This window comes from Taudactylus pleione, unplaced genomic scaffold, assembly GCF_031769625.1.
Source record: "Taudactylus pleione unplaced genomic scaffold, aTauple2 ptg000464l, whole genome shotgun sequence".
Lineage (NCBI taxonomy): Eukaryota > Metazoa > Chordata > Amphibia > Anura > Myobatrachidae > Taudactylus > Taudactylus pleione.
Genome location: NW_028284866.1, coordinates 4310055 through 4317965, shown reverse-complemented (window position 1 = coordinate 4317965; position 7911 = coordinate 4310055).

Genomic DNA, 7911 nt, shown 5'->3' with positions numbered 1-7911 from the left:
AGGCTGTGTCATGTTATAGGGCAATGGAGGCAAGCCGGGAGAGCCACAGACTGATGGTCAGATTTGTTTTTTTGCCAGCAATAGGGATCACTTGGGCGAGGCTCCTGTCACACTGTTGCAGGAAGAGCTTGGTGTGAAAGTCACCTCTGTGACAAACAAAATGAATTCATGCAAAATGTTAAACAACAAAGGTCAAACATATCACTTATACTGATGTGAATGCAGTGGCCCCAGAGCCTTGAAGCAAGGTCCTGGCAGAGAGTGCAGGCACCGTGGGTTTAGCAGCTACTGGAAACATTCTGCTTCTGTAATCAAGGCCCAGATTTATCAACGAGTGATATTCTTGTTGTCACTTGTTGCTAATCTTATATGGTGCTTCTAACGGTCATGTGTTTGGTTTAAGCGCCATTTAAGATTAGTAATGAGTGATAACAAGAATATCTCACTCGTTGCTAAAGCTGGGTACTAACTGGGCGATAGATTGTCCATTAAATCAAACGGGCGATATATCACAAGCGCGTCAGCGGGTGTGTACCCCTCTGCAGCACAGCAGTTGGCCAATACATCTGCAGATATGTATATATTGGTGCATCTGCACGTGTGTACGGACAGTCACCCAACCGCCCGTACACTTACTGCAGGGACTGCCAGTGACTGACAGCTCAATTGTGCGGGGCAAATTCAAATGTTCGCCCACTTGTGATATCAGGGAGCACACATAGAGCGGCCGATCAGTAAGTCTGTATAGCTTACCTGATCGGTTGCTGTATCGGCGGATTCACCCGCCACCGGATCCGTCAGCACAGTGTGTACCCAGCTTAAGTGTGTGCTGTGCGGTGATGTCATTGCCCAGTGCTTCCAACTAAAGCTGGCCATACACTGTGACTAAACAATAATCGTTGAGATGAGCATATGAAATTATTGTTCTGAACGATTGTAGTTCAGTGTATGGACTCGACCGGTTATCGTTTATAGCCTGAGAAGGGCTGGAAAATGGCCAGGATCGCTTGATTTGGTTATCAAACCTGTCCAATCCTCCTGACTATAGGCAGCAAATGGAGATCACCTCCATACACCTTGCAGTGTATAAAGGTGCTCCGATTATTGCAACATTGCTACTTCCATGTTGGCTACACTACTGTGCAGTCTAATGACAACATTGTAAAGCCCCTTGCTGAGCTGGCCATGCGACCTACTGCTCCCCTCATTTCTACGCCACCGCAAGGAAGTCTTATCAGACGTGCTTCCATCATACTACTCGCTGCGTTTAGATTAACGTTGAAAATTATTCCTGCAACTGGTGTTGTCATGGCAGCTAACTCAAACTCCACAGTCATAGCATGATCAAAATTGGAATGAGTGGGAGATATTTATAAGTGGCTATAAAAATTCCTAAGTCGTGAAAACAAAATTTTAAAGGAAACACAGAAAAATTCTGGTCTTTGAAAATTGAGCTTTGACAACATTATCAGCAATATGCTTTCCATCTGCAAAATATTTCTTAGTATAAATTTAGGGCCAACAGAAATTTAATTTAATTGAAAGATTCTGCAATTCCGACGATTTTTTAAGCATTTACACAAATTTTTTAAACAAAATATTTGTTTACTGTAGAGGCCATTTTTTTTGGTGGGGGGGGTTATTCTAGAATAATTTAAAAATGCCCTGCATTAGAACTATGTAATCATTATTTCATTATTTTGTGATCGGCAGTATGTTCTGGATGATGGGCATAGGCTAACGCAGGGGGGGTTTCCGTCTGCCTGGAAACCCCCCTCCCCAGCACACACCATGACCACAGTAGAAATAGTAATATAATAGAAGGTTACTGGTGCTGCATGTTCTTCTCAGTATCACAAATGAAATGATTAGCACCACCTGTGGATCTTTTAAAATGTGTCAGCCAGTGACAAATACACCTCTGTACCAACTAGGAGATGAGGAAAACATGCACTGTTAGGGGTGCACTGCTATAGAACATCAATAGGGTTAATTATTAATACTGTATAATAATACACTATCCAGTACATAAGGAGACCAATATGTACATATATGTCCAGGGCAGTGCTAGGTTTTTCTGCTGCGCCCTCAGACTCCCGGACTTGCTCCAATGCTCAGGAATGGTGCCCACATCTGAAAAAAAAACATTTTTCTTAGACAGGATGGCCCTACTGCTGCATCTAATGGCTTACTGTGATTGCTGGTCCTGTATATGCTGGAATTATGCAACACAATATATTAAAGCTGGATAAGTGCTAATTATGCCCTCTTCATGGACTGACCACACTCGCTCTAAAATCAAGCATTTGGAAACCCCCCTCTAGATATCCTGCATTTGCCACTGATGGACTATGCATGGCAGGACAAAAAATCTTGGTTTTAACACCAACCAGAGAGTAGCATTAACCACCACTTGCGTATCATGGGCGGACAAGATAAACCAGGAATGCCGTTTGGTGAAACTAAATACTCAGGAATGTAGTGGGTCATTCAAAATACAGAGCTGGGACATTTGAGATTTTTTAAGTGGTGTGGCCCTGGGCTAACCTTGTAGCTTATCCCTTGGAACCGTGCAGGTGGCTGAAGAGAGGTAAAGGTACACTCGAAGGAAAAATAGGACTTAAGCAAAACTGGTGATTTCAGGGTTTTTTTTTTAGATTTTTACTTGTAATCTTTGTAAATAATTTAATAAATAACATCACAGATCATAAATTGGTTCCGACAATATTTGCAATGTCTACATATTAGAAGTAATGCAAGATAGTGGAATTAGTACATTAAATTAAATGGGCAATGCTAATTATTATACTGACTGCAATCAGGGATCTTTGTATAGCCAGACCAGTGGTTACCAAACTGTTCACCGTGGCACCCTAGGGGTGCCTCGGGACACTTTCAGGGGTGCCTCATGTTGATGGTCCAGCACCAAATCAAGTTATTTATGGTCAATGTAATGTAAATATGTGGACAAATAGCAGCGCAAACCTGTCCACCTAAGGATGGCAGGTCAGCACAATTTACTTCACTTTACTACTTTACTACATTTCTTTCTGAATTTCTGAATAACAAGTTTTTGGCTTAGGGGTGCCGTGAAAACAATGCTGGTACTCTAGGGCGCCGTGATTCAAAAAAGTTTGGGAAGCACTGAGCCAGACAATATCTGTACACTTGTACCTCTGCAATTCTAATAAACTCTGTGAATGATAATAAAATGTCTTTGTAAGTCACCGAATATAAATAAAAAATTTAGAGAATATAAATAAAAGAATTAAAAAAAAAGATCATGGGGTCCCCCAAACTTTTCCATTACCATCACTGGTGACACTAGACTGACCACAGGGCTGTTATCCCTAGGGAAGTAAGGCCAGGATAGAGAAAACAAAATGCGGACTCCTGTCAGGTGGAACAGTCTTTCAAAGTGGACTATTTATCATGAAATATTTGTGGCATATTCCCCCAAAACACCAGTTTTCGTGGGATATCCACAAATATTATGTATCCCCCAGATGTACTATGGAGGTCCCTGTATTTTCATCAGCAGCCTCAACCCCAGTAGGTTCCTATGGGGGTTGTAAAGCTGTCAGATTTGAGTTTGGTCCCCGCAGACAAGATTTTGTTGTGCTGCTGTAGCCTATGGGCTACACTTTGCAAAATTTACAGGAAGAGTCCCTGTCCCTGCGTGTGCTATTTAATACATTCAGCCTGTGTTATTGCATACTGCAATATGATCATCATCGGTGCTAATATCGCGCCCAGATCGCATTGAAATATGCAGTTATTGATTAATTGGCCCCAAAATCATGACTGTCCAACCAGAATCAGACAGTTGACTGCTCTCTTCTACCTGTTCTTGCAGCTTTGGATACCAGCTGCTGCTGCTGGTGGTGTTTTCAGCGTAGGTGCTGCTGAGCCGGATGCTGGATTATTGGGGTACTATGTAAAAAAGACAAAGGTACTATTTACCCCCAGACCCAACTTTAGATCAGTAGCATCCAAATATAAAATATATATCTCGTTCCCCCAATGAGCCTCAACATTAATTTAAAAGTATTTGTTCTGGTTACTATCTCTGACCCGTTATTATTACTTCGAACATAGTTGTCATTGCTCTCTTTTTTGAGTCTATATTTTTCAATTGTTGTATGTGCTTTTTTCTCTGTTGGAATGTATTTTCATGTTTTTCCAGATTTTTTTTTGTATACTAACATTTAACTATGTATTTTATTTCTACTTTGTTGTATTCTCAAATATGCTCAATAAATGAGTATAAAAAAATTTAAAGTATTTGTGTGCAATAAAACTAACAGAAACCACATTTAATAAATAACCCCTACCCCCCCCTGAGCTCAACATAATTAGCACCATTCACAACATAATAACAATTCCTCATTTCTTCCAAGAAGCCCGTAAATTAAATAATAGTACACATATTCAATAAAAAGTTGTATTTACCCATAATTATCCCCAATATAAAACTAATAGCACTCTAAGTCAATAAATATGTTTATTTACCTCCAAAGGGCTCAACATTAATGTAATAGCCCTCAGATTTAATAAAGAACTACGCCATAATACTAATAACCCCACCAGTTCACACATAACATATATAATTCACCATAGTATAGTATAAATTACTATCCCCTCACTCACACCCACCCACACACCCACAATGATAATCCCCACACAAGCCCTCCCTCCCTCCTACATATCTGAATCCTGGCTCACTCAGAGCCAGTCTCGGCCTTGGACATTCCCCCCAGGACTCTCTGTTCCTAGGATAACACAAACATATATTGGAAGAAATCAGGAAAAGCTTAAAGCGTCAGAAATTTAAATAGGAAGTATTGTGTGATTTCATCTGAGTTTTAAATATGAAACCCATGCATAGGTTACAGAGTACAGACTATTTTATTACTTTGAGAAGATTAAGTCATGCCAGCCCCCCCGCACTGCCCAACTGGACCTAGATCCAGAGGGGTAAAGTGAAATACAGGTAAGTGTGATTTTAATTGCAAATTGTATGAATTATGCTGCTTATTTTTGTTGCTACTGACACCCACCATTCTGCATTCCCCAGGCTTCCATACTGACAATGGATGCAACAATGAGGGTTTATTTTTGGCAAATTTGGAAGCGGGATTCCATACTTCTTATAATTGAGTGGGAATTAAATTAGTACTGGACTTTTTCTTTTGTACCATGCCCATCACAAATAATAGATTGGTGGGTAAACTGGCATTTGTAAACAAAACATATAGGTGAAAAACTGTAATGTGTGGAAAGTTCATACTTTCACGTTGTGTTTTCGGTATTACCTCATTATGTTGACCATTGTCCTCTCTCGTTTTGCACAATGTTATTACAACATTGTAAAAAGCTTACAATAAACACATAACATCTGTCAGGGAGTGTGAGGAATAGCAGCAGTTACCTCATACACATGCGTGATTATACAGGCTCTTCCAATGAACTTCCTCTTTTATTAACAGATAAAAAGTACCAGTTACCGAGAGTTCCCTTTTTAAGTCTTTACAACATGAGATAAGCAAAGGGACAATATATATTTATATATATATACAAATATATATATATATATACACATGTAAACATATATATATGTGTGTGTGTGTGTGTGTGTGTGTGTGTATATGATCCTGTATTTTTCACCAAGGACGACACTACACCAGGACTCCAGTTGTCTGTCGGACAATCCCGATAAGGACCTGGGTGAACCACTCTATCTTTCTTATTTATATGCTTTGTGGCAATTTTTTTTTATTGTACGTGTTTATAATCCATTTATTTCCAATATAAAATGATTTTAATACTACACTATGAGTCTTTTTGGTGTGTCTGGTGTCGGGCTATCGTCCTGTGGTGTATTGGAATCCTGAGCGAGGACTACATCATAAGCTTCATTGGTTCAGATAAGCTTCGCATAATTACATAATTATGTGTGTGTGTGTGTATATATATATATATATATATATATATATATATATATATATATATACAGGTTGAGTCTCCCATATCCAAATATTCCGAAATACGGAATATTCCGAAATACGGAAAATTTTTAGCATGACTGAGATAGTGAAATATTTGATTTTTGATGGTTCAATGTACACAAACTTTGTTTAAGGCACAAATTATTAAAAATAAAGTATAAAATTACATATAGGCTGTGTGTATAATGTGTATATGAAACATAAATTAATTTCATGTATGTACACAAACTTTGTTTGATGCACAAAATTATTGAAAATATTGTATAAAATTCCCTTCAGGCTGTGTGTATAAGGTATATATGAATCATAAATGCATTATGTGTTTAGATTTGGGCCCTATTCCTAAGACATTTTAATATGGTATGCAATTATTCCAAAATACGGAATATTCTGATATCCAAAATACCCTTGGTCCCAAGCATTTTGGATATGGGAGACTCAACCTGTGTATATATATATATATATATATATATATAAACATTTATGTATACAGTTAAGCTCAGTTCACACTATACGATATGTTGATCGTACAGCAGGCGAACTACATATCGCATAGTGCATCTGCAGGCGAATACAAATGATATGTCTATGAACTACGTTGTTCACAGACATCAGGTCGTCCCAGCAGCATGGCCAATGCAAATATATCGGTACATCTGCCTGTATATACAGGCGACCTGCTGACCACCTGTACACTGACTGCAGGAACCGGTGACATTGACATCACTTCCAGAAAAAGAGAAAGAAAAAGTAGAGCTATTATTGCAGTGCACTATATTGTCAGTACATACTAATCTATCTTTTATTAAAACATATTAATCTTTATTCAATCAATTAAAATGTTACCATATAGGGGTTATTACCACTGGCGAAATATACTAAAATGAACTTATCGTTCAACAGAATAGAAAATGTGCATGAAAGATTGAAATTAAGTGTATTTTAAAAGAAATTCATATATGTCGCTGGCTGTGTATAATCAAATTTTATATTAGAATTGATGCTGTTTTCCCAATATCACTGTAAGGATGTAGTTATATATGGATTAGTATAGATTTACACAGTCTATGTCCTTTATTTTTCAGTCAGTGATATAATCGTGGACAAATAAATGTCGGCAGCAGCTATATTGTATCAAATTTTGTGCAAGTAAATGACAGGTGCAACTGTTGAGAAGTAGCAATCTCAATTAGCTACTAAAGTAACATTTCACATGAATGCTGGCAGTAGTCTTATTCACACAACAGTGTTGCTCTTGTGTCTGGGTTAACTGACTTATATCACAGTAATCTGCTCCGTTCTATTAATCACACAGTCACCTATCTATATAGGAGTATTGCGTGCAGAATACTCCTTAGTGCTGCTGCAGGTATAAACATCAAAACATCAACATATAACAGTAAAGTACAGCCAGACGGTATATGAAAAGAAACGCCAACGCGCGTTTCGCCTGGCTGCTTTTTCAAGGCGATTATATCACTGACTGAAAAATAAAGGACATAGACTGTGTAAATCTATACTAATCCATATATAACTACATCCTTACAGTGATATTGGGAAAACAGCATCAATTCTAATATAAAATTTGATTATACACAGCCAGCGACATATATGAATTTCTTTTAAAATACACTTAATTTCAATCTTTCATGCACATTTTCTATTCTGTTGAACGATAAGTTCATTTTAGTATATTTCGCCAGTGGTAATAACCCCTATATGGTAACATTTTAATTGATTGAATAAAGATTAATATGTTTTAATAAAAGATAGATTAGTATGTACTGACAATATAGTGCACTGCAATAATAGCTCTACTTTTTCTTTCTCTTTTTCTGGAACTAATGCATATAGAGCTTGCGGTAGCACATCAATAATAAGGATTAACAATTACTAAATTGTT